Source organism: Perissodus microlepis, chromosome 3 (assembly GCF_051167445.1).
Source record: "Perissodus microlepis isolate ML-2025 ecotype Zambia chromosome 3, ASM5116744v1, whole genome shotgun sequence".
NCBI classification, from domain to species: domain Eukaryota; kingdom Metazoa; phylum Chordata; class Actinopteri; order Cichliformes; family Cichlidae; genus Perissodus; species Perissodus microlepis.
Window position 1 is genome coordinate 30,722,506 of NC_140463.1, and position 27,543 is coordinate 30,750,048.

General features: G+C 39.3%; 1 pseudogene; it reads left to right on the forward strand.

Annotated features, from left to right (window-relative positions):
• Window positions 1-27,543, forward strand: part of LOC146391154 (uncharacterized) — a 96,567-nt pseudogene that overhangs the window by 60,749 nt on the left and 8,275 nt on the right.

Genomic DNA, 27,543 nt, shown 5'->3' on the forward strand with positions numbered 1-27,543 from the left:
TAGCTTATCTGTGTAGCCAATTTCATTAAAAACTTATAACTTCTTATTTCATATTGCAATCTTCACATGCTCTATCCAAAGCAAATTCTCTGCTAATTACATTCAGAATTCACTCAAATAGCAGCATGGCCTCTTGACCTGTCCCTCGTGCACTTTCCTGCTCATTGTGTTAGATGTTTAGCTACTCCTTGTGTTCCTTTAAGAATAATGATACTTGTAATCAGAGTTGGCAAAAGTACAGACATTTTTTACTTAAGTAGAAGTACACATACTACTGTTAAAAAATGAATTCAGTAAAAATTGAAGTAGTGATACAACTTCTTTACTAAAGTAAAAGTAAAAAGGGCAGGCTCTAAAATGTACTCAAAGTAAGAAAATAAGCAGCACGGTGGCACGGTGGTTAGCACTGTTGCCGCACAGCAAGAAGGTCCTGAGTTCAATTCTACCATCAGGCCGGGGTCTTTCTGTGTGGAGTTTGTTCTCCCCGTGTTTGCGTGGGTTCCCTCCGGATACTCCGGCTTCCTCCCACCGTCCAAAGACATGCAACTTGTGGGGATAGGTTAATTGGATAATCCAAATTACCACTAGGTGTGAATGTGAGTGCGAATGGTTGTCTGTCCCTGTGTGTGTACCCTGCCTCTTGCCCTATGACAGCTGGGATAGGCTCCAGTGCCCCCCGCGACCCTGAAAAGGATAAGCGGAAGTGAATGGATGGATGGTGCCAACAACCCAAAAAACACTCAAACATGTATCTTTATATAACGATGCAAAACTGAACAACAAATCAGTATAATCAGCAATACACAGCACTGCTAAATGACAATGAAATTTTTTCTTTCCACATTTAGCCCAAATTACTTTCATGTTCTTCATATTGATTTATCCTTTTAAGTATGTAACATATTTTAAAATGATGCATATTTGTATAACTCTTGAGATTATCTTGAAGAAAATTCCATATTCTTATACCCTTAACTGTCGGACACATTTGCCTTTGTGTGGTCCTAGCAAACTGATGCTTAAAGTCAAACTTTGTTCTACTGTCCCCACTTCCTGAACACAATACAAACAAACTTTGTAATTTAAGAGGTAATGTATTGTTTCTTGCCTTGAACATGAATAATAATTGTAATTTCACTAAGTCGTCAAATTTCAACAATTTCGATTTTATAAACAGATTATTTGTATGTTCTCTATATTTAACATTATGAACCTTTTGTACCACTTTCTTCTGTAACAAGTATAGAGGATTTATATAAGTCGCATATGTATTCCCCAAACACTTCAGCACAATAACTGAGATAGGGGAAAATTAGTGAGAAATATAAAATATGCATTGCCTTATAATCTAGTATATCTCTGACATTACCCAAAATATAAATATTTTTAACCATCTTTTTTCTAACATGTTCAATATGAGATTTCCATTTTAATTTATCATCCAATACTACCCCCCAAAAATGGAGTTCAGTAACTCTCTCAATCAGAACTCCATCAATGGACAGAATTACTTCATCCTCTTTTACCCGATTTCCAAAAATCATAAATTTTGCTATTGTCAAGTTCAAAGATAATTTGTTTACATCAAACCAATTTTTTAGTTTTTCCATTTCAGAAACCATTAATTCAGCCAATTCTTTCAATTTATCCCCAGCACAATAAAAATTTGTATCATCTGCAAACAAAATGAAATTTAACATTTTGGACACATCACAAATATCATTTATATATCAATTAAAAAGTTTTGGTCCCAAAACAGAACCTTGACGAACCCCACATTCAATTTTCAGTCTTTCAGATGAATTGTCTAAATAATGCACATACTGGGACCTATATTTTAGATAACCACTTAACCAGTTTAATGCAATTCCTCTCACCCCATAAGTATTAAGCTTAGAAATCAAAATAGAATGTTGCAGCATATCAAAAGCTTTTTTTTAAGTCAATAAATACCCCTATTGCATATTTATTATTGTCTGTTGCACATGAAATGTGGTCAATAGTAGTCATCAATGCTAATGCCGTTGATCTGTTTTTCCGAAATCCATATTGATTTTCACTTAGTAATTGATGTTTTTCAATAAAGCTGTCAAGTCTTTCCACAAAAAGTTTTTCAAGTACTTTAGAAAACTGCGACAAAAGTGACACTGGCCTATAGTTATTAAAACTATGTTTATCTCCCTTTTTATACAGAGGTATCACTTTTGCCACTTTCATTCTATTAGGAAATACGCCAGTATGGAATGAAAGATTGAAAATATAACAAAAAGGAGTAATTATACAGTCCAGTGTCTTTTTAACTATAACCATATCTAAACCATCGCAATCAGTAGATGTCTTATTTTTAGTCTTTTTTAAAATTGCTGCAATTTCTTTTTCAGTGATATCAGCTAAAAATATAGACTTAACCACTCTGCTTTCACCTTTCCAATCATCCTTTTGTTTCTAGGTTATCATGTTTTCTAATTAGGTTTGCCAAATTAGGTCCAATATTTACAAAAAAGGAATTGAATTAATTTACCACTTCATTCATGTCCTTTATAATCTTATTTTCCTTATAAAAATACTTAGGCAAATCTAAGGAAACGTTCTTATTGCCTAATATCTCTCTGAAAATATTCCAAATACCATTTATATTATTTTTCTTTTCTTGAAACAATTTGTTATAGTATTCTTTCTTGGCCTTCCTTAATATTAATACTAGCCTATTTTTATAGACTTTATATTTCATTTCAGCGGTCTTTGTTCTGAGTTTTATATAATCACTATTTAGTTTGTTCTTCTTTTTGCATGCGTTTACTAGCCACTTAGTTATCCATGGTTTAAAATTAGTTTTCTTTTTCTTAAACTTAAGCAGTACCAGTGGACAATGTTTTCCATACAAGGCCAAATAAGTATTTAAAAACGCATCATATGCGACATTAACATCATTTACATAAACCTCCTTCCAATCCTCTTCTATGAGATCATGTCTAAATTTATTTATTGCATCCTCATTTCATATCCTTATACATCTATCTAATTGCTCTTCCTCCTCCTCCTTACGATTTCTCATATTGCAATCTAAGGTAAAAAAAAAAAAAAACAGGTAAATGATCACTTACATTATTTATGATGAGGCCACTTTTAATATTATTCCCTAAACTATTAATAAAAACACGGTCAATTAATGTTGCTAATGTATCTGTTATTCTACTCGGCTTTGAAATCAAAGGGTATAATCCATTTCCAAGTAATAATTCTAAAAAGTCTGATGCCATCTTGTGATTAGTCTCTTTTAGAAAATCAATATTATAATCCCCACACAAACAGAAAGTCTTATTTCCCTTAACCCTACTTAATAAATCTTCCACTACATCTATAAATTTTTCTGTCAGTGTTCCAGGCGTTCTATATACAGGGAGTGCAGAATTATTAGGCAAATGAGTATTTTGTCCACATCATCCTCTTCATGCATGTTGTCTTACTCCAAGCTGTATAGGCTCGAAAGCCTACTACCAATTAAGCATATTAGGTGATGTGCATCTCTGTAATGAGAAGGGGTGTGGTCTAATGACATCAACACCCTATATCAGGTGTGCATAATTATTAGGCAACGTCCTTTCCTTTGGCAAAATGGGTCAAAAGAAGGACTTGACAGGCTCAGAAAAGTCAAAAATAGTGAGATATCTTGCAGAGGGATGCAGCAGTCTCAAAATTGCAAAGCTTCTGAAGCGTGATCATCGAACAATCAAGCGTTTCATTCAAAATAGTCAACAGGGTCGCAAGAAGCGTGTGGAAAAACCAAGGTGCAAAATAACTGCCCATGAACTGAGAAAAGTCAAGCGTGCAGCTGCCAAGATGCCACTTGCCACCAGTTTGGCCATATTTCAGAGCTGCAACATCACTGGAGTGCCCAAAAGCACAAGGTGTGCAATACTCAGAGACATGGCCAAGGTAAGAAAGGCTGAAAGACGACCACCACTGAACAAGACACACAAGCTGAAACGTCAAGACTGGGCCAAGAAATATCTCAAGACTGGTTTTTCTAAGGATTTATGGACTGATGAAATGAGAGTGAGTCTTGATGGGCCAGATGGATGGGCCCGTGGCTGGATTGGTAAAGGGCAGAGAGCTCCAGTCCGACTCAGACGCCAGCAAGGTGGAGGTGGAGTACTGGTTTGGGCTGGTATCATCAAAGATGAGCTTGTGGGGCCTTTTCGGGTTGAGGATGGAGTCAAGCTCAACTCCCAGTCCTACTGCCAGTTTCTGGAAGACACCTTCTTCAAGCAGTGGTACAGGAAGAAGTCTGCATCCTTCAAGAAAAACATGATTTACATGCAGGACAATGCTCCATCACACGCGTCCAAGTACTCCACAGCGTGGCTGGCAAGAAAGGGTATAAAAGAAGAAAAACTAATGACATGGCCACCTTGTTCACCTCATCTGAACCCCATTGAGAACCTGTGGTCCATCATCAAATGTGAGATTTACAAGGAGGGAAAACAGTACACCTCTCTGAACAGTGTCTGGGAGGCTGTGGTTGCTGCTGCACGCAATGTTGATGGTGAACAGATCAAAACACTGACAGAAACCATGGATGGCAGGCTTTTGAGTGTCCTTGCAAAGAAAGGTGGCTATATTGGTCGCTGATTTGTTTTTGTTTTGTTTTTGAATGTCAGAAATGTATATTTGTGAATGTGGAGATGTTATATTGGTTTCACTGGTAAAAATAAATAATTGAAATGGGTATATATTTGTTTTTTGTTAAGTTGCCTAATAATTATGCACAGTAATAGTCACCTGCACACACAGATATCCCCCTAAAATAGCTAAAACTAAAAACAAACTAAAAACTACTTCCAAAAACATTCAGCTTTGATATTAATGAGTTTTTTGCGTTCATTGAGAACATGGTTGTTGTTCAATAATAAAATTATTCCTCAAAAATACAACTTGCATAATAATTATGCACTCCCTGTATACACGTAAAAATTATATTACTTCTTCTTTCCATTTCTAGTTCTACTGTAACAGACTCCATTAAGTTGTCAATAACCATAGACATATCTTTAAGTTGGTTACACTTCAGATCACAGTTAACAAAAAGTGCCACCCCTCCTGCCTTCTTATTAGATCTATTTATGTAATATAACCCATACCCATCAATATAAAAATCACAACAACTTTTCTCATATTGCCATGTTGCAGATAAAGCAATTACTTTAAACTTGCCTCTCAAACTATACAAAAAAATAATTAATTGGAGCAAAATTTTTATAGAGACTTCTACAATTAAAAGGAATTAAAGAAAATATATTACTTATATCAACATTATATCTAAATTGCTCCTCCGTATAATATTCACATGTCTCATTAATTGTGTTAAGCACATTCCCTTCTGGATCAATATTGGCTTCAAAGATTTATAATCTAAATCATCACTCATTATAAATGAGTATTCTTTAAATGACTATTATTCTCACAAACAAAAACAAAAAACAACAACAACAACAACAAAAACATTAGCAGTCGTGCATTTATCTACCAACATATAGAGAAAATCCAGTGATCTTATCACAGTCACATGTCCAAATTACAACCTCACTCTGGTCCTCTTCCATACAGTCGGCTCCAGTAGTATTATCTCTTATATATATCCAATTCCTCGAGATCCTTAATCATGATAACCTTGCTTCTTCTGGTGTTTCATTAAGCTTTATCATCACTTTACAGTTTCTCATCCAAGTTTCTTGGATTTCTTTTTCCTTCCGTAATATGCGAGCTTGTCTGGCGATGTCTGCATTCTTTTTTGTAAGATGTTCATTCAAGTATACTCTGCTTCCTCTCAGTTGTCTGGACTGCCTCAGTAAGTCAGTTTTGTGTTTTCGATTTACAAATCTCACTACTATCCCTGGAGGTGCTTTAGCATTCTTTCTGGGAAGAAAGAATGCATGCTGCAATGTTGTTACAGTGCAGGGGCAGGTTTTTGCTCGCAAAAAACTCCACTATTTGCCGCTCCAGTGTTTTCAGCTCCTGTACCAGGTCTCATCACCACCAGTTTTTACACCGATCCCAGTCTCAATGACTCTCGCATAACTCCTATGTTTGGTTTCCAGACCAGTAATGATCGCTTCCATTTCAACAGAATAAGCCACCGAGCTAATAAAGTGGTAAAGGCTAGGGCCTATTTAAGGGGGCCAGGTAAGTTTAAGTTGGGGGGAATGCCAAAAATTGCGGAAAGTGGGTTAGGAGGGACAGTCTGGCCATATGCTTGACTAAGTGTGACAAATATGTCCCTCCAAAATGCACCCATTTCGTCATCAAACTTAAGGACTTGATGAAATACTTTTGGGAGAAACAGCAGTAGTAATTGCAGTTTGAACTGAGCACATGGTTTTAGTATAATTTAATCCCCTGTTTCTTAGCTTAGATGTGGCTAAAGAATCAGGAGTTTATCAGGAACCACCAGCCTCTATTGGTAACTTATAGTATATTAATTTATAGAATGAGTAAAATGTATTTAATGTATTGGACTAATACTACTTATTAAATGTGTTACAGGAACACACACCAGGGACCATTCCAGGGGGAGTCTATTCGTTGAGGGTGTTTGGACGTGATTTTGAGACTTGTAAGGCCACTGGGTTTCTAAAGTGAGTATAATTAGTTTAATTGAATCCCCTATTTCTTTGTTTAGACATGGAATCTAAAGAACCAGTTTATCAGGAACTGCAAGCCTCTCTATTGGTAACTTATATTACATTTAATTCAATTTACAAATCAACCTATTTGACTAATACTACTTTTTAAATGTGTTACAGGAACATACACCAGGGACCATTCCAGGAGGAGGAGTTGGTTCATTAAGGGTTTTTGGACTTAACTTAAATGTTTTATAAAAATGCCTTTTATTAGTTTTATAACAGCATCAGGCTGATACATTTTTTTATGTTGTTTCCAAAATTATTTTTAAAAGAGAAAGCCAAAGAAAAGGCTGACACACTATATTGTTTAAAATTTTCACTGTACAAGTTGTACAATAAGCACTAAAAACATGTTCAAATGCATAAGCATGTAAAGTTTTGTGCAGGTGGTTATAAATAAACTTGCAATTGCAATTTTCTTTACAGAAAGACCCTGTCTTTGAAGGGTTAGACTTAGCTTGCGGTTTAATAGGTCCATTTAGAGTTTATATAATATTTAAGTTGGTAAAGTAATGACATAAAGTTCAAATAAAATAAAATATGCAAGTTTAGTGACATTAAACTTTGTAAGTTACTTAAATACTAAGTTATAGGTTGGAGGTAGTTAAATTCTTTGATTTTATTCAGGTCATATTTTTTAAGTTACAGTGAACTTATAGTTTTTAAGTAAGTTAACTTAAAAATTATTATGTAATCAGTTTCCTCATAAATTTTGAGTTCACTGAACTTCTTTGGGTTTACAGTGCAATAGTATAAACAGGGATATTGTAAAGGAAAATGAGAGTGTTTCTACTGGTCATCTTGGCAGATTATGACACCAGACAAACAATACCACCAATATAAGTCCCCACTTTGTGAAGGGTAGTGAGAAAAGTATTAAGTAGTTGTGATAAAAGTAGGATTGAAGGTGGATTTCAGTCAATGAGTCTAAGCTGATGATTTCTCTGAGTTAAATCATCAGCTAAAATTCATAGTAATCTCTGCTGCATTTGATGTAACCTAACTATCCATAAAACCGCAGCCACTGTGCACCAGTGGCTGTGGTGCACAATGTTCTTTACTTTAAACCCGTCACAGTGTAGCAAACTAACCTGTTCATCCTGCAATAACCTGCAGAGGGTTTTTTAATTGCACTTATAACACAGTTAGTCTACCCAGGTTTTTTTCTGCAGCAGTTTTCACAATATAAAAAAAAAACATAATGCCACATGTACAGACCCAATATCTGATTAAAAACATGAGGACTTGCATGTAAGTTTTAAATGCACAGTCCTTATTTTTCAATCTAACCTCTGTTCTTCCTCTCCTATCCTGTCTTGTCTTTAATCTTTCTCCATCTCTGAGTAAAGTTAGCTCTTTCTTTTCTCTCCCTGTGAAATACAGCAGCTGGACCTTTAGCTAGCAGCACACTGTGAGACAAACTGCACACAAACAGTTTATGTGTTTGCTAATGTTTGTTGCGCTGATATAAACGTTGCATTTAAAATGACCTTTCCTTAAAAAAACCTTTTATGCTCATTCGTCTTCAGTAGGGCTAGTTAAATGCCGAAGTACCGTGACCACAACTTACAGACACCTGCAGTTGTCATCTCTTTTTATGCAACATCCTCTGGTGATTAATACATGAACAGCACCGCCTTACATGCGTTACTGTTTAGGCTGAAAGCGGTTTGAGGTTTGAAGGCTCGCGGTGAAGAAATATTAACTGGACCCAAATGTGTTAAAGCAAAATTAATGAGTCTGTTTTGAAAATGTAGTTTTCTCTGGTCCCCTCACAATTGGACCAGGGGCGACATATTTAGCCACATGTTCTCCTTAAATTGCTCCAGTGTGTCTTAGTGTTGTCCATTTCGGATGGAACAGCTCTCATTTCTAGAAATGTGGCCAAATTTATTAACCCCCCCAAAAAAAAAATGTGACTCTCCAGAGTTGGGATCAGGAAGCAGGACTACAGTCTCATATATCTCTCTGCAGCTTCTCTCCTCCCATTATCACCCCAAAACTCCATCCCCCCAAAATGGAGACGAAATATAATGACAAGACTAGGACCTGGAGAGTTAGGGACACAAGGACAAGGACACAAAGGGAACCTAATAGACAACAAAATGTAAACTGCAAAGAGACGAAAAACTCAAAATGCAGAAATAACTAAACTCAAGGCTAAACTGTACAAAAGTCACATAAAACCACTAAAAACTGAAAATGCTGGGTCACAAGACACAGCACCCTGACATTAGGCAAGCTGACAAAAAGTCAGAGCTCTGTTGAGTCAACCATTCTTTTAATGTTAACTAGCAATGACTTAGTGAATTTCTTCAAAAATAAATTTTTAAACATTAGAGAAAAAACTCATAATCATCTCACAGATGTAAAATTGTGTACAGCTACTTTCAGTACCATTGATACTTATTTAGAGTCTTTTTTCCAATTGATCTTTCTGAGTTAACTTCAGTAATTACTTCCTCCAGAGCCCGTTCTTACAAGAGAGCAGCTTGGTTGCTGGTAAACAGAGTTTGCATTGCACGGTCAGATTTTGCCCATCCCTTTGTTCTTTAAATGTAAAGTGGTGTCAGAATTTCTGAGTAAGAAGTCCAGCCCGTGCACTGCTGACTTTGTTACAACAATACAATTAGTGATGCGCGAATCATGAATGAATCGTTCAATACTCGAGAATCACTTTACTGACTCGTGAATCATGATTTACAAGCCCAGCTGACTCACTGACTCATCCCTGTTGCTGTTAGCAAGCTAATTTCATTAGTAGAAATATATCCAGCTTATAATTAAAATTGTGTGGAAAAAAACAACAGCCAGTTTCTTAACAAAAACATTTCTGCTCTGAACTGGAAGAAAAAACCCTGAGTAGAAAGCTCACGTCAAGACAATAGCTCCTCAGTTCACAGTAGCATCGCTCTGCTAACATGCTAACAGCACATTTCAGTTACTCACCCATGTCACTACCCGATCCGTACCGGAAACCCGATCGGTACCCCGCATGCGCGAAAGGTGCCTACTTTAGCGACAGGTTGTCGCTACCCGATCCGTACCAGAAACCCGATCGGTACCCCGCATGCGCAAATCTTACGTCACTTCCTCTCTTTGCCAACATTGCGACATTCAATATATTTGAATGACACGGTTAGTGCCCAGTTAGCTCTTAGCATTTCTCAACAGCTCTGCCTCCTTATCGACTACCGGGACATTTAAACAATGGATAATCCGTATACAAACAAATTCACGCTTTTCTCCTCAACAAAGAGCGTCCCCTGATTGAACAACAGCGCCGTAAAATAAGAAGAATGGCGCCTAATTACAGAGTTAATAATACAGACTTTGTAATATGTCACGTGAAGATTCATCAGCCAGATGAAGTGTATACTGACAATTGACAGTGATAGCGGACATCATCATCACTATTCCAATCAATCCTCTCCACACAGACAAGCATAAACACACTCGACTATCACTAAATCAAATTTAACACACGTTTGTAATGACGCTAATGCAGTTTACTATTGACTATGTGCACGTTAGCATATGCTACTTCCGGTGCGGAAACTCCTGTGGGGAGCTTTGTTTCCGGTGTCCTATTCGCGCCTGGTTTACGGTCCAAAACAAGTTAAGCAAATGAATGAATCAAGCGGCGATTTACATTTCTATAGATGTCTTGGGCATTTACCCAATATATCTGTAAATGATGTTCATCGACTTGTCGATATTTTTCCCCCCGTGCCTCAGAGCAAAAGAGAAAAGGGATTCAAATGTTATATTTCTCAGCTGTCCCTCGTTTATCGCGGGTGTTATGTTCTAAAAATAACCAGCGATAGGTGAAATCAAGTAGCCAATTTTATTTTTTGACGGTGCAAAACGTTTCGTGGACATACAGTACTGCAGTCACACTGCTAGCGATCGATGCAGCGATTCTGTACTGTACAGGAGAGACGTCACGGAGGAGATCGTCTGCAGCGATCAGGACGCAGGACACAATGTGACGTAAAAAAAAGCATGCAAACTTGCACTAAAAAATCCGCGAAACAGCGAGGTGAAAGGTGAACCGCGTTATAGCGAGGGACCGCTGTAATTTTGAAGGTAAGTCACAACATACCCTTCATAAATACTAATGTATAGAAACCGTTACCAGCAATCATTCATTTTTTGTGTGGCTTTTTTCACGGTTTGTTAACATGCTGTGTAGGTGTGTACTTGACTAGCTGATATCGACATAACGGGGGAAACATCTGGTTTGACTATTCTTCACCTGTAGTTTGAATGCTGAACATTTGCCTGTTTAAATCATAAGACCAGTCATTATACAGAGATGTGCTTCTGAATGTGGACGATGTGTCTTCTGCATGCAGTAATGCAGTTCTGCTTGTGTTGAGTGATGTAAACAACTGATTGATCTAAACTCTTTAAACGTCAAAATTGATCATTAGATTTTTTATGACACAACAGTGGTGAGTGTTCCCACCTTCTGCTCTTTGTAACTTAACGCAATCTTTCCGTTTTCGAGTTTTGGACATGATTTTGGAGTATATCTTCGCAGTAGCGATTGACCGCAAAGTAAAGCTACCGGAAATGCACAACCCCACATCCGGTCTCAAACCAGGAAGTTAGCATTGTCTCGTGCACATAGTCAATAGGGTTCATTCGCTCAGTCAGCAGGTGGCAGTATCCTCGTACACTGGGGAGTAAACTGCCATTAAACGAACAGAAGAAGAAGAAAACCCCTGCACATGCGCAGTAAGGATCGGGGAGTCCTGATCCGTAACTATCTTTTTATTTTTCGTTTTTGTCTACATTATATTGAAATGTTTCATTATTGGAAACATTTTAAGAGATACTTATTATTCTTAACATCTTAACAGATACTTTGACCCGTAACTATCGTAAAATGCTTCGACCGGAAGTAGACACCTTTCGCGCATGCGGGGTACCGATCGGGTTTCCGGTACGGATCGGGTAGTGACACAACCCACTCCCTCCTGTGCTGAATCATAGCATAAGCGAATCGCTCACTCACTCACCCACCCCCTCCCTCCTGGCGCACAGCTTCTTCTTCTTGGTTGGCAACCAATGTTAAGGAGCATTACCGCCCCCTGGCATACAGCTCAGCGGACATTTAGATGAGAAAATATATATTTGACAAATTTGAGGAAAATACTAATAAAATAAAATAAAAATAAATAAAATAAATGTTCTCTTTAGAAATCTTTTTTTTTTGCTCTTTTTTGCTCTATAAAATAGTTGTTTTTCTTTTTCAATCACTCATCTTAGCAGTAGGATTTATGTGAAAACAGAAACAAATTAAGTTTGAGTGAAAATGTACATTTTTTGCACTCTCTGGTCAACTGACTCAGTGACTCAAATGACTCAAAAAATCCGATTCACTTTGGTGAGTGACTCATTCAAACTCGATTCAGTAAAAAGAATCGAATTTACCATCACTAAATACAATACAATACAACTTTATTTGTATAGCACATTTAACACCAGAGGTAGCCTAAGTGCTTCACATAATCTACTAAAACATTAGTAAAGTACAAAGGCAGATAAGCTAGCAGGTGGGAGGCATTGATTAACCAGATAAGCAAGAAAGACTTAATGATAAAAACAATAAAACAATATAAGCAAAAGAGAGGAAAGGGGAGGGCAAGAAAGTACACTTAAAAGGCATGCTCTAGGAGGCCGGGAAGGCCAGTGTTGGGAAGGTTACTTTTAAAATGTATTCCATTACAGATTACAGAATACATGCCCCAAAATGTATTTTGTAACGTATTCCGTTACGTTACTCAATGAGAGTAACGTATTCTGAATACTATGGATTACTTAATATATTATCATGCTTTTTACAACTACGTGAATGTACTATTGCTGTGATTTATTACTGTTACTGAAGGTCCGCGGCTCCGAACCCGTAGTAAAAGGACCTCTGACTAATACGGCGGGTTCATGTCGGGCTCCTAGCCGAAAAATAGCTTTACTTTGTTGTCTGGGGCAAACTTTGCTTGCGAGAGACAAAGAGAGGCGTTGAAAGGCTGCTCCAACGGAACTTATTGTTTCGGAGGAAAACACGAACACAGCGTACAGTCGAGTCTTAATAGCGTACTTACAACTGGGCTCGTCAGGCACTCTTCTTGGCTGCAGTGGTTATTATTATATTTACATGCTTCTAGCTCCCGTTTTTGCTCGATGGCAGCTCGTACTTTTCCTTTTTCTCCCTCCTCGCGCTCACAGACACATAACGGGTATGGCAGTCCATTCTCCCTGCAGCACGGACTACACTGCCCATGAGGCTACATTCTTTAGAGCTATACCTGTAGCATTCTGCCTATTAGCTTAGCACAACAACAACAACAACAACAAAAAGGCGCTCTCTCACCCAGGAAACACACACAGAGAGAGCGTCACCCTGTAACCATGGCAACCGTAACGCTGCCACCTGGAACAACAGAACGTAGCTGTCAAACAAAACCCAAACAGTCCTGACCCGCGACAATATGAAACAGGGAAGTACCGCCGTGTAATCCATTTATTTCAACAAACTAACTGTATTCTAAATACCACCTTTTTAAACGGTAACTGTAGCGGAATACAGTTACTCATATTTTGTATTTTAAATATGTAACGGCGGTACATGTATTCCGTTACTCCCCACTGGGGAAGGCTAACCTAAAAAGGTGGGTTTTCATTCGAGACTTAAAGGTCTGGATCGAGTCAGACGTGAAAATAGTGCAAATAGGGAAGTTAGTCCAGAGGTTGCGACTGAAGCAAAGGCACGGTCACCTCTGGTTTTCAGCTGTGACCTAGGTTGCACCAAAAGCAATTGGTCAAACGATCTCAGTGTTCTACTGAGAGTATACACGCTAAGGAGATCAATAAGGTAGCTAGGTGCGATATTATTTATGATTTTATAAGTAAGCAGTAGGATTTTGAAATCAATGCGGTACTTAATTGGAAGCCAGTGGAGGCCGGTGAGAATTGGGCTGATAGACTCAAACCTACTAGTACCAGTTAGAAGGCGAGCCGTAGTGTTTTGGACGAGTTGTAATCTATGAGGAAGGGCAGAATGAAGCCCAGTGTATAGGGAGTAGCAATAGTCTAACCTGGATGTGATAAAGACATGGATAAGCTTTTCTAGATCCTCACGTGGTAAGTATGGCTTGGCCTTAGAAATTAAACGTTGACAGAAACAAGATTTAATAACAGAGGACACATGCTTGTCAAGCTTAAAGGAGCCGTCCAGGTAAACACCCTAATTACCCGCAGAATCGGAAAGATAATCAGCAAAGGGCCCGAGGACAGCAGTTAGATGGGCTCTAGTGGTATGACTGTCAAAGATTACAATTTCCGTTTTCTTGTCATTAAGGATAAGGGAATTGCTCAGCAGCCAGTCTTTAACTTCACTTATACAATCGAAGAAGTGAAGCATCGATCAAGTATCATCCTCAGTCAATTCAAAATAAATTTGAATGTCATCCGCGTAGCAATGATAAGAAAGTTTTTAATTTTCAATAATACAACCAAGGGGTAACATATATAGAGAAAACAGCACAGGACCCGGCACAGACCCCTGAGGGACACCACAGGTAACAGGGGCAATGGAAGAGGAGTAGGTATTCATCGTGACAGAGAAGGACCTCTCTAATAAGTAGGATTTAAACCAACTAAGGGCCATACCCGTAATGTCAAACAGATGTTCAAGCCTCATTAAGAGGACATTATGGTGGACGGACAGCTCTACCGCGACCCCGGCACCACTCCATGGTTATATTGACTGCACTCCAGATAAGAACCCGCTACACTCTTTTCTTATTCATTCACACTCTCTCCTTTAACATGTGTTTAACCTAGTAATATCAGTATGATGTCATAGCAGATATAACACCGTCACCCTCCGTCATTGCTTTAATTGGAATGTTTCCATTTCTTTTCTTTTTTTTTGTTGTTGTTCACCGTTCTCGTGTTTTTTTTCTTTCTCTTTTCTTTCACTGCTGTGATCACCTACTTCCCCACTCACCTACAAACAACACCCTCTATTTCTGCATATTCACACACCACAATCATGCAAACACATGCGCTCAACGGCAGCACATTTACAACAGCCTCACAGCACACACAGACTTACAGGACACACACGCAAGCCACGCTTGTTCATATTAGTGAATATACACACACATATTCAGACTTATGGAGCCTCTCACCACACATTTTTTTCTCTTTCTATTTACAAACAAGTGATGTTTCCACATTCTCTTCACCTGTCTAAACAAAACACCCAGCGTACATCGTTAGACATACACACGCAATTATGGCCACACTAAGGTTTGTCACATGGAATGTAAATGGAGCTGGCACCAGAGAAAAAAGGTTAAAGATATTTAACCAGCTTAAAAAACTACAGGCAGATGTTGTTGTATTACAAGAAACTCACAGGCCAGTCACAGGTTTAAACAAACTTAAAACACCTGAGTTTCCTAATGTGTTTGCAGCCTGTTATAATTCTAGACAAAGGGGAGTAGCAATTTTAATACATAAAAATGTTAATTTTACAGTACTCAATACAGTTATAGATCCAGAGGGTAGATTCCTTATTATTAAATTATCAATATTTAACAAAAAGCTTTGTATTGTAAGTATATATGGTCCAAATGTTGATGAACCCTTATTCTTCCACGGATTTTTTAGTGCACTCTCTGAACACCTTGATTGCACACTTATTCTTGGAGGCGACCTCAACCTTCGACTAAATGAAGAAATGGATAGGCTCAACACAACAGGAACTCAGCGTAATTGGCAATCCACAAATATAATCAAACAGTATATGAGCGACTATCGCCTTTGCGATGCATGGCGCTCCCTTCACCCCAACAGTAAGGAATATTCTTTCTTCTCACATGTCCATCACTCCTACTCTCGTCTGGATTATTTCCTAGTCAGCAGCTCACTGCTGAGTGATATTTCAGACACTGAGATTCACCCTATAGCTGTCAGCGATCATGCTCCTGTATCTTTAACACTAATACATAAGAAGAACGCTACACCAAGTAAAAACTGGAGATTTAATACATCGCTGCTCAAAGATGAAGACTTTATTAAATATTTTAAAAAAGAGTGGACTTCATATTTAGACTTTAATGACACTCCTGGAACATCAGCTTCTGTTCTATGGGAAGCAGGGAAAGCTGTGATGAGGGGTAAAATAATTTCTTTCTCATCACATAAAAAGAAAGAAGAAAACAAAAATATTCAGGAAATAGAAAAAAACATCAAATCCTTAGAAGAAGCCTACGTGTGCGACCAAGATCAAGAAATAATGAACAAAATACGCAAAACAAAACTAGAATTAAATGAAATTATTAATAAAAAAACACAATTCCTAGTACAAAGACTTTGCTTGCAGAATTTTGAACACAATAACAAATCAGGTCGATTTCTAGCTAACCAGTTAAAAATAAATAAAGAAAAAACAACTATATGTGCCGTTAAAGATTTATCTGGAAACACAAAATATGACCCTGGAAGAATAAACAACATTTTTAGGGATTTCTATGAAACTTTATATACACCACAAATAAACCCGTCTAAAAATGAAATTGATCAGTTTCTTGACAACGTAACTCTTCCAAAATTACTAGACAGTCAAGCAATGGCACTGGATTCACCACTGACGCCAGGTGAACTCCAGGAAGCCCTGATAAGTATGCCCAATAATAAGGCTCCAGGTCCAGACGGCTACCCTGCAGAATTCTACAAAGAATTCTGGACAATTTTGGCACCAGTATTCCACGGAATGTTGCAGGAAATCTAGGAAAATGGCAGACTACCACCAAATATGAATTCTGTCAACATTAGTCTCCTGCTAAAACCAGGCAAAGACCCTTTATTTCCCTCAAGCTATCGTCCAATATCCCTTATAAATGCAGACCTCAAAATAATCTGCAAAGCTCTCTCAAAAAGATTAGAGAAAATAACCCCCTCTTAATTCATCCTGACCAAACTGGTTTCATAAAAGGTAGGCACTCATCAACAAACGCACGTAGATTACTTAATTTAATAGACTACTCATGCAGTAAAAACATTGAAACCACAATATTATCTCTAGATGCAGAAAAAGCATTTGACAGAGTTAACTGGAAATTTTTATTTGCAACTTTACACAAATTTGGTTTTGGAACCTCTTTCATAAACTGGCTAAGAATATTATATAATTCCCCAACAGCTTGTGTCAGAACAAATGACCAGACACCCCCAAATTCTGTCTCCTGAGGGGCACCAGGCAGGGATGCCCACTCTCCCCTTCACTGTTTGCTATTTTTATCGAACCACTAGCAGCAGCATTTACACAGGCTACAACAATTAAGGGCATAAAATGTAAGAACGTAGAACATAAAATCAGTCTCTATGCGGATGATGTGTTGCATTTCTGCAAAACTCACAAACCAACCTTTCCGAGGTAATTACTCTAATAAACTGGTTTTCAAGAGTTTCAGATTATTCAATTAACTGGTCAAAATCTACAGTTCTTCCAATTAACTGCTCCTTCCATAACTCTTCTTCTGCCCCATTACAATCTGGAAATATTAAATATTTAGGTATTAATGTCTCTCCTAAGCTTTCGGACTTAACTAAATTAAACCACATCCCACTTCTAAAGAAAGTAGAAGGTGATCTGACTAGATGGAAATCTCTACCCATATCACTCATGGGAAGGGTCGTCACTATAAAAATGATGATCTTGCCAAAAATAAATTACTTATTTTTAATGATCCCGAACAAACCATCACAAGATTGGTTCAGATCTCTGGATTCGTATATTTCTAAATTCCTTTGGAAAGATAAACCCCCACGTATAAGCTTAAAAACGTTTCAAAGAACCAAGGATAAAGGAGGATTAGAGCTGCCTAATTTTCAACAATATTTCTTAGCCAACAGGCTTCAGTACATCTCAGGATGGTTAAAACGTACCTTCTTAGATGAGCCCTGGCTAGATGTTGAACAGACACGATGCAATAATCTAGAGATTTCAGACCTACCATTTATCAGTTCAAACATCAAAAGACATGAATGCTTTAAAAGCATCAACATCAGCTCTTCTCTGACAGCATGGTGGGAGTATCTAAAAATAACAGAGTCTTCATTAATCCCATGCAGACGTACATTTTCTAAAATAGATGAATCAATATCCCTTCCTATTGCAAAGTGGGAAGCAGATTTGTCACTCGGCTTAGACCAAAACTTCTGGTCTCAGATATGCTTAAAAACCTTTAAATTGATTAGAAATCCCAGTCTGCAATTAATACAATACAAAATACTACATAGAGTGCACTATACAGGCATCGAATGTTCCAGATGGGCTTTACATCTCCCAACAACTGCTCACACTGTCAAGGCAATACACCGGACAATTACATCCACGCTCTTTGGTTCTGTCCACCAGTGCAGAAGTTTTGGCGCGGGATATGTGAAGACTTATCAAAGTGTCTCAAATGTAAAATTCCAACCTCCCCTTTAGTATGCTTGTTGGGAAAATTGGATGATGTCACTACAGAAACTAATACAGTCCACATGGTTTTTACTGCCCTATGCATAGCCAAGAAAACGGTCCTCATGAACTGGAAAAAATAAAAATAATCTTAATTCTAGCCAATATAGAAACCATCTAATAGATCACATTAGTCTCGAGACAGCCTTTGCCACCACATTAGATCAATCCCTCTGGGCTCCTTTGATCGGCTCCATCACCTAGCGGGGGTGGGGGGTCGTGGTTTGGTCCCGCCTTCGCCATTGTGGTTGATGTGGAGGTAGGGACAGGCTTAGGGCGTCTGGAGAATCCCTAGGGACGTTATCCCTGGAGGGCTTAACCCAGGGGTTGTGGTCATAACCTGGTTAGTGGCTCTGGTTGCTCTTAGAGGGTGTTCTCCTTGTGGCTGCGTGCAGCAGGGCTGGGGGAGGGTCTGTGCTGGCGGACGTAGGTTACTGGCCTGGTAGTCTGGCTGCCCCTGAGTGGATCCGGGGCAGGCGTGGGGGCTTGGGGTTCGGGGGTGCTTTGCCTCCGTGCTAGGGCTCTGGCTGGGCCTTGGGGGCTTAGGTCCTTGTTGGTGTGTCGCCGAGGTTGTGGGCAGGTGGGTGCACGGGGGCTCAGCCCTGACGCAGGGGGCCTCTGGCGCATTGGCCTAACTAGGGGGCTCTTCAACTGACAGGGAGTTTGTTCGATCCTTGCAGGAGTCCACTCTGCATGCAGGTGGGAGAGAGTGTTGTGCTGGCTCCAGGTCCATTGTGTAACTAATGCCACCAATATTAACAGTACATTTACATTAGAGCCACTTATCTAATTTCATGTTGTTGGTTTTTTTGGGGGGGGTGGGTCCTAGAATTACCAAAATTAGAGAGGGGATAAGCATAATATAACACGAACCTGAAACTAGAAACTTGAAAACCTGAAAATGCGAGGGGACGGAGAGTAGAAGAATTCCAAAGGAGTCACAGAGGAACGCGGGGGATGAGTCACAGAGGCAACAAATTTGTCTCAAAGATTGGAAATAAAAATGCATCTGTTCACAACTTGCTCTGTTGCTTAATCTCTTCCCCTCACTCAGGTTTTTCCTTCTCACTGTGGTCAAACTGATTGGCTGTCATTGATAAATTAATGACATAAATTAAAGGTAAAATACACCAAAAACAAAATAAAAATTGTAATTAAATTATAACTGCTTACACTCATTTATGAATAATTCCCAAATATGCAAAATACAATCAGATAATTTTAACCTGGGTTACTTTCTTAAATTAAGCCATGCTTCCAATAAATTAATTGAACTGTGCATGTATGTAATTAATTGTAAATACACAAAAGTAAATATTTTAAAAAATCATGCTGATGAAAAGAGTAGGCTATGTCAGAGTATTTTATGTACAGTGAGTGTGTCAGGATTGACAGAACTATTAAGTTTAAATGTAACTTCCCACAAAGCACTATATCTGATGGTAATTGAACCTTTTGTCACTCATGTTTTTATTGTATTTTCTTGAACATTAACAGTGTCAAACAGGCCTGTTGTGACTCTGCATCCAAACTGGACTGAGCTATACAGCGGAGAGACAAGCACTGTCAGAAGTGAGATCCATGGAGGAGACATTGAGTGGGATTCTGAGTGGGAAACAAACAGCATGATAAAACCTCCAAATCAAAGTGAATACAGGATTATATCTGCTTCATCATATAACAGTGGAAACTATCGCTGTAAGGGCAGAATGAAAAGTTCACAGAATAAAACAACAGAGTGGAGTGATTCAGTCACACTGACAGTTTCTGACAGTATTTCCTTTAAGCTGTTTGAACTTTGTAAAATGTGTTTCTGTACATATAGACTGTCTTGATTGGGGATGGGTACCGGTATCCGGTGCCATGATGGCACCGGTTCTGACATAAACGGTAGTAACCAGACCGAAAAGCAGCGCACATTTCGGTGCTTTATTTCTCGTTTTTTTAGATTCTAGCCAATCATTTTACGTTTCCGAGGATAGTAGGCGGGTCCAGGTACGTACATTCTTTTAGAGCAGAGCTACAGATTAAAAATGACCAAGGCGAAGCGGTCAAAAGTCTGGCTGTACTTCACAGCAAAATATGCAAACTCAGCAGCCTGCAACAAGTGCTTTAAGTTGATACTGTGATACTGTCAAAGGAGGTAACACCTCAAATCCGATGAAACACCTGGCGACGCATAGCGTTTTTTAAAAAGCCGAGAAATGCGCCGTATTTGATAGCTTGCTGCGAGACCTCACACCGAGCACATCTACTGCGGGTGGTTGCCTGTTATCTGACCCGGAGTTTGCAACATCCCCCAAAAACCCAAAGAGGAGAGTCCTGGCCCCTAGCCCTGCCAGTGTAGCAGAAATGATGACGGATGATGATGGCAGCAGCAGCCGTTCTTCTCTGCGTGAGTAGCTTAATGTTGTTCGTGTGTAATTTACGTTGAGTAGGCTAACCACGTTATTAAATTAATGCATGTAAGGTGAACTAGCAAACATCATCATAGCTACATGCGGCTGTCTTCTTGTTTGATGGCAGATGCTCCCTTCAACCTGGCCAAAAAGGCTAAAATGACCAAAGAAAAAGTGGAAAACAGTTAAACATGAGAGGTTTTTGGACAAAGTTTGTGTTTTTTCCATTGTTTAAGCACTGCTTCCAGCCAAGAGTGATACCATATATGCCCCATAGCTGCAGAAAAGGCTAACATTGTAATCTTTTTACAAAAAAACAGCTGAACATGAGAGTTTTTTTGGACCAATTTTGTGTTCTCCATTCTTTAAGCACCGGTTTGAGCACCGTTTAAGCACCGGCACCGTTTCAAAAGTACCGGTTTGGCACCTGTATCGGATAAAACCTAAACGATACCCATCCCTAGTCTTGATGCATGTTCAATCATCCAGGTAAGTAAATCCCAAATGGCTGATTCTGTTCATCTCAATATAGCCTGCTGTTGAAGCAAAATCTGATAGTGATCCTGTATATGTTACGAGTATTGAAACAGTTAAGACACATTTTTTCTGAACACCGCGTCTCTGTGGCTCTTAAACCCCAAAACACACTGCGCCAAAAATCGGTCCATCCCAAGGACCGGTTCCCCCAACACAAACAGAGTAATGTAGTGTACACTATTCAGTGCTAGGAGGATTGCCAGGATTGATAGATCAGGTAAACCAAACAACCTCTTGCAAAACAGATGGCACAACACAGAAGAGCGAACTTGTCAGGCCAGGATTCTGTATCTCTCTATCCATCCAAAATCTATTTACACCCACAGGCCAGTGGACAGTCCTTCAATGATGAGGATGTACACATCCTGGACAGGGAGGAATGCTGGTTTGAGCGGGGAGTCAAGGAGGCCACTTATGTAAAAAGGAAAAGACCATCTCTGAATCAAGGAGGGGGCCTAAGGGCACATCTTTCACCATCTTACAATGCTGTGATTGCAGCCAATCCCCAACTCTGTGAATTACTACTACTCATGGCAATGGATCAATGGTCTTTGATCAATGATCAATGGTCCTTGATCAATAGGCTTTGATTAGTGGTTGCTGATGAAGAATATGAAAGAAATTGGAGTTAATTTAAGAAGGATTTTTTTTCCCTCTCTCCCGCTTTCTCTCGCCTCATTTTATTCTATTTACTTATCTTTTCTCCTTGTTATTATGTGAAGTGGTATATTGCTGATTGTAAATTTGTTGTTTGGTCTGCTTTAGGACCTGGAGATAAATGTTAGTTTGTTTCTTGGTTTATGGTGCCCACTTGTAATATAAGTTGGATCGCAGATAGGGACCAGGGTTTAATAAGAATATTTTCTTCTTCCTGCTCCTTTTCATGCATGGTTGCAGTGCTATACCGAGAGAAAGCATGGTTTGTTTGTATGAAAGAACAAAACTGTTGAAACTGTTGAACCAAGTGTGAAATAAATAAATGAAATGCAATTTAATGAAATGACAATTTGCATATTAATGATCAAGGAACTGACCTCACAGCCCATTGTTTATTCAGTGGGCTAGTTTCGGTCATTGTGCAAATGTACTGTTTATAAGGTTGGTGAAACCTACAGTCAGCTGAGACTGAAGAAATCAATTGGATGAGTAATGAAATATTTCTCTTTGTATAAACTGAGCTCACTGCTCAGAGACTGTACTACATGTTCACTGAGAGAAAATCTTTGTTGAACAGATGAACCCCATCCTGTCCTCACTGTGTCTCCATCATGGCTGAGGCCTGGAACCTCAGGAACTCTGAACTGTGGGGTTGAACATCCATCTGCAGGATGGAGCTTCTACTGGTATAAAACTGTTCCTGATCTACCAGGGAAATCCTACAGTTATGAGGCTCTACTTGATGGCAGTGGGACTGCACAGGACTCCTACATCATTCATGGACAGACAACAGGATATGTGTGCAGAGCTGGAAGAGGAGACCCAAAGTATAACACTGATCTCAGTCAGCTAAAGTTTGTCTGGTCTGCAGGTCAGTTTGTTTCTCTCCGTCCTTTCATCAAGATCATGTTATGTTTCACCAAGACTTAGACCATTAAAATCCAATTTCCATGATGATCATTAACATCAATGTACAGGGTGGGCCATTTATATGGATACACCGTAATAAAATGGGAATGGTTGGTGATATTAAAGTCCTGTTTGTGGCACATTAGTATATGTGAGGGGGCAAACTCCTACGTTGAAACCAAGCACACCATTGTTTTTCTTGTGACATTACCAATAAGTTTGATGTGTCACATGGCCCTCTTCCTATTGAAAAACCAAAAGTTGTATCGAGTTTGCCCCCTCACATATACTAATGTGCCACAAACAGGACTTTAATATCACCAACCATTCCCATTTTTTTACAGTGTATCCATATAAATGGCCCACCCTTTACATTAAAACTCCCCCAAATGAAGGAGTGAACTGTACATTTTCTTTTCTCTCTGTGATCAAAACAAAGTGAATTTCCTTGTTTCCTTGTAGTATTCCTTATTTTATCACATTCTATTTAATGTGATAACAAAAAAACAACAACAGACATATATGAGATTTTAAACGATTTCTCTTTGAATACTTTTAATTTGATATAACTCATGTTATGTTTTGTACTAATTATTTTTACTTAGTGCACAGACAGGATTTACACAGTTAAGACTCTTTGCTTAGTGCTCAGGCAGGTGTTCAGATAAAAAAGTCAAATATAGTTAATAAAGAAACAAAGATGTCAGCAGTTAGGTTAACGGCTCTGACAAATACAAGAAAAACACTGACTACAGATGGACGCTAGAAGAAGACGTCAGAAATAACAGCTGCTGTTATTGTTCATTTAAAATATACTTCAAAGGTTTTTAGTTTTAGTCCTGCTGCTGCAAAATATCTCACTGTAGAAGGAATCTGTGAAACAGACAATATCACAGAATTATGACAGAAGCATTACAGCAAATTACTGAAGTACAGTGGCTTTCTGAGATTAACAGAAGACAAAAAAGACTGAAAGAAAGTACAGTGGAACCCCGACTTACGAAATTAATTTGTTTGTAAAGTCGAAGCACCCATCGCTGAACGATAGGCTATAGGCTAATTGCTAACTAGAAGAACAATACGGCGTTCAAGTGAAACAGGGAAGCACAATTATGAAAGCCAAGGGGTTGTCACATGATTCGGAAGGCATTGTAGGCTCAGCCAATCAGAGCCAGCGGATTTCGTTACACGGGCATTTTGCCGTAACATGGGCAGAAATATTGCCGTTCAGTGCCTTCGTAACTTGAATCTTTCGTTAAATGGGGTATTCGTAAGTCGGGGTTCCACTGTATTTTATCTCCAGGATGTGGTACATTTGCTGTGTACTTATGTACATGCTTCTATGTGTGTCTGCGTGTTTATGTGTGCTACTGTAGTCTTTCTAAAAGTGTGGTACGCATACCACTAGTGGTACATGGGCTTTCTCTGGTGGTACGTGGGTAATCTACAGTTTTTTTAAAAGATTAATAATATACCATTGTGGAGGTATGCAAAGACGGCACGAGAGTTCCTGGGGTTCTTCTGGGAGCCGGCGTCAACCAGAAAACGTGTCCCTGAGCGTGAGACCTCTATAAAGAGTAGCCTTTCCTTATCAGCGGTCCGTAGTGGCCACGACCGCTGGCGGGCTTGTTTCCCTTAAAGCTGCAAAGGCGGCACAGCGCTGTCACGCTTTTCCACGGTGCCACCATGCCGCAATCCCAGCCACCATCGATAAGTTGGAGGCCCCTGGGAGAATCGGTGGGGGTGCGGGAGATGTCGTTGGTGAGTCGGGAACTATCGCCTGGATGCCAGACCTCCTGGTAGCCAGGAGAATGTAATCCGCTTCTTCTGCAAGCGTTCACGTGAGTGAAGAGGAATCCACTGTCATCCATTCCTATCATGGAAAGTGTACTCTCCTTGAGCTTGACAGCAGTCACCCAGGTCAGAGAGAGAGATAGATGTTTCTCAGCCGCTCTGCATTGGAGAGGGAGTAGCGCCACAGCAGCAGGGCCTTGAGAGCGGTTTCCCTTGGATGGGGGAATCCCGGAGGAGGGTCATCACACGGCGTGTGGACAGTGGATCCAGCAAGGCCACCACATGATGGTATTTCGTGTCGTCGGCCAAAATGCCACAGCTCTGCTATCACTTCCAGCATTAATGAAGACAGAAAATTAAACAGCAATGGTATTTGTAGGGTTACTGAAATTAGGCTAGCTGGTATATAATAATGTGCTTGGCTAGCTACACAGCTATGTTAGCATAATATAAAAACAGTGAAGCTGGAGGATGAACGCTAACTTTTTTTCCACTTAATGAGGGTTCCCGATGGTTAGGAACAAATGTAACTGCATGGCAGGATGATGTTAACGGACCAAACTGCAGTCAGGACAACAACTGCAATATAAGATTAATCATTAACACACTGCTGCATGGGCTGGGCTGTACAGGTTTTGTATTGTAAGGTTTTAAAAACTGAGCTTTAAAATGAATAGTGATGATTAAAAACAGAGAGAGGCTGACAGTGATCACTGACTTTTTTAGGGGCTTGTTCAGACATATATTTTATGAAGTGGTACTCATTGTGAAAAGTTTGAGAACCACTGTGCTAGTGAATGAATGTGCATGTCTGTCTGTGAGAAAAGCGAGCATATCAGCATTCTGCTGTTTGACCTGTGCTTTAATGAAGTTTGTGTGCTACTAAAACAGATGTTAATGGCTCAGAGTTTTACTGGCCGACGTACATTTTAATGGGCCTGTGGAAATGCAGAGCTTATATTTTTATATTTGTAAAAATATAAATACAGTTTAGTTAATGTAATATTTTAGATTATTTAACTTTAAATCTGAAAAATAATGTTATGAAAGGCCTTGAAATAAACATGGTCTACGACACCCCCTACCACCATGTAGACACACCTCCATTTGTTGCAGGTATCGCTGTTGCAGAAAGTGGGAAAGATGTCGGTCAGCCTTCAGCAAGCTGACTGATTTAAATGGTAAATGAAATGGTTCTTATATCATGCTTTTCTACTCTATCTGAGCACTCAAACCGCTTTACACAACTTGCACATTCACTCAAGCACTTTTTTCTATGCTGTTTCTAGGTGTTTCCTATCTAACATTTACACACTTGAATGTTAGATATGAAAATGCATAGGAGAGCAAAATGTGGTTAGTTTCTTGCCCAAGGATATTTGGCATGCAGACTGGTATTGAACAACCAACCTTCCATTTAGTAGATGACCTCCTCTACCACCTGAGCAGCCACCCCGTTCACTACCACACTAACACATAGAAACACATAAAGCTGTTAACAAACAGCTCATCTGCATATTTTAATGTAACTTCTGAAGGCTTACTGTAGATTTGTTGTCCCAAAAAATGTTACTCAGTTCATTTGACATAGCTTTTTCAGTGGGAGAAACATTTCGTCATTTATTTAGTGACTTCTTCAGTTTCAGCTGGCTGAAGGTTTCCCCAACCTTAGAAACAGTACATTTGCATAGTGACTGAAATTAGCACCACTAACAATGGGCTGTGATTTCAGTTTCATGATCATTACAATGTAAATTGTCATGACCTTTGATCAATCGTCATTGATCTAAATATTTGTAGATTTGTTGCTGTTGCTCACGTTGCTGACTGAGTGTTACAGAGTCGTCAACCATTGAAGCAAATACTTCGCATTAATGATTTTTATAATTGAGTTATTCAAATTATTCCATTAATCGTTTGCTACCTTGGTTCAAAGTAATGACTCAAAGGGCATTATGTCGCATGAGGTGCACCAAGCCATACATGAGCTGCTACAATAAAGTGGGTTAAATCCCATTTTTCCCGAACACCTTACATATGTCAGTATTCGGCTCCTTTGCTTTCCATTTATTTTGCGTTTTTTGTGATTCATGGCTTGTTTTCAGGCTCAGTGTTGTCTGTTCTGTCAGTAATAACAGTGATCAGGGTTAAAGCTGGTAAAGTCCTGATAAATATTTTACCTTATGAAAAGGTTAGAAAGAATTCTGCTAAAATAATAAACATGTTTATTAACTCCACTAATAACCAGCTTGGCTTTAAATCTAAACATGGCACCAATTTGTGTTTAGATTGAAGGAAACTGTAAATAAATATGAAGGGAATAACTCATAAGTATTTGTTAGTGCTGTCAAAATTAAAGCATTAACGCAAATTAATCTGCCATCGGCAACGCAATAAAGAAAGTTCTTTTGAGGTTTAGAGATACCAGCTGAAACCAGGACTCCAGCCTTCTTGGAGTCCTGGGTGAGCTTGCTTGAGGGTGCTCTACCTAGGGACTGTTGTCCTACTGGGAGACTTCAACGATTTTTTAATCGTATCATCAAATCTGCGGCCATATATTCTGGAAGAGAGGGGCTGAGCTGTAAACTGATCACCACATGGTGGGGAGTTGGATCAGATGGTGGTGCGCTGGGAACACCTGGCAGAGGTCCCAGTCTGTGAGATCTTCAACTCACATCTCCGGAAGAGCTTCAACAGCGTTCCAAAGGAGACTGGGGACATTGAGTCTGGATTGCCAAAGCCGGCTCACTGAGCTGCGTCCGCAAAGTGGTTGGTGCCTGTCGTGGTGGTAACCTGGCTGAAGAAGCAGTCCTATTGAGCTTGGTTAGCCTGTGGGACTTTGTCGGTACCAATCAGCTGCCTCCAGGCCAAGTGAAACATGGCTTGGGCAATGACTGAAGCAAAAGCTTGAGTGTGGGAGGAGTTTAGAGGGGCCATGAAAAAAGACTTTTGGATTACCTCGTAGAGATTCTGGCAAACAGTCAGGTGACTCAGGAGGGGAAAGCGATTGCTCTGC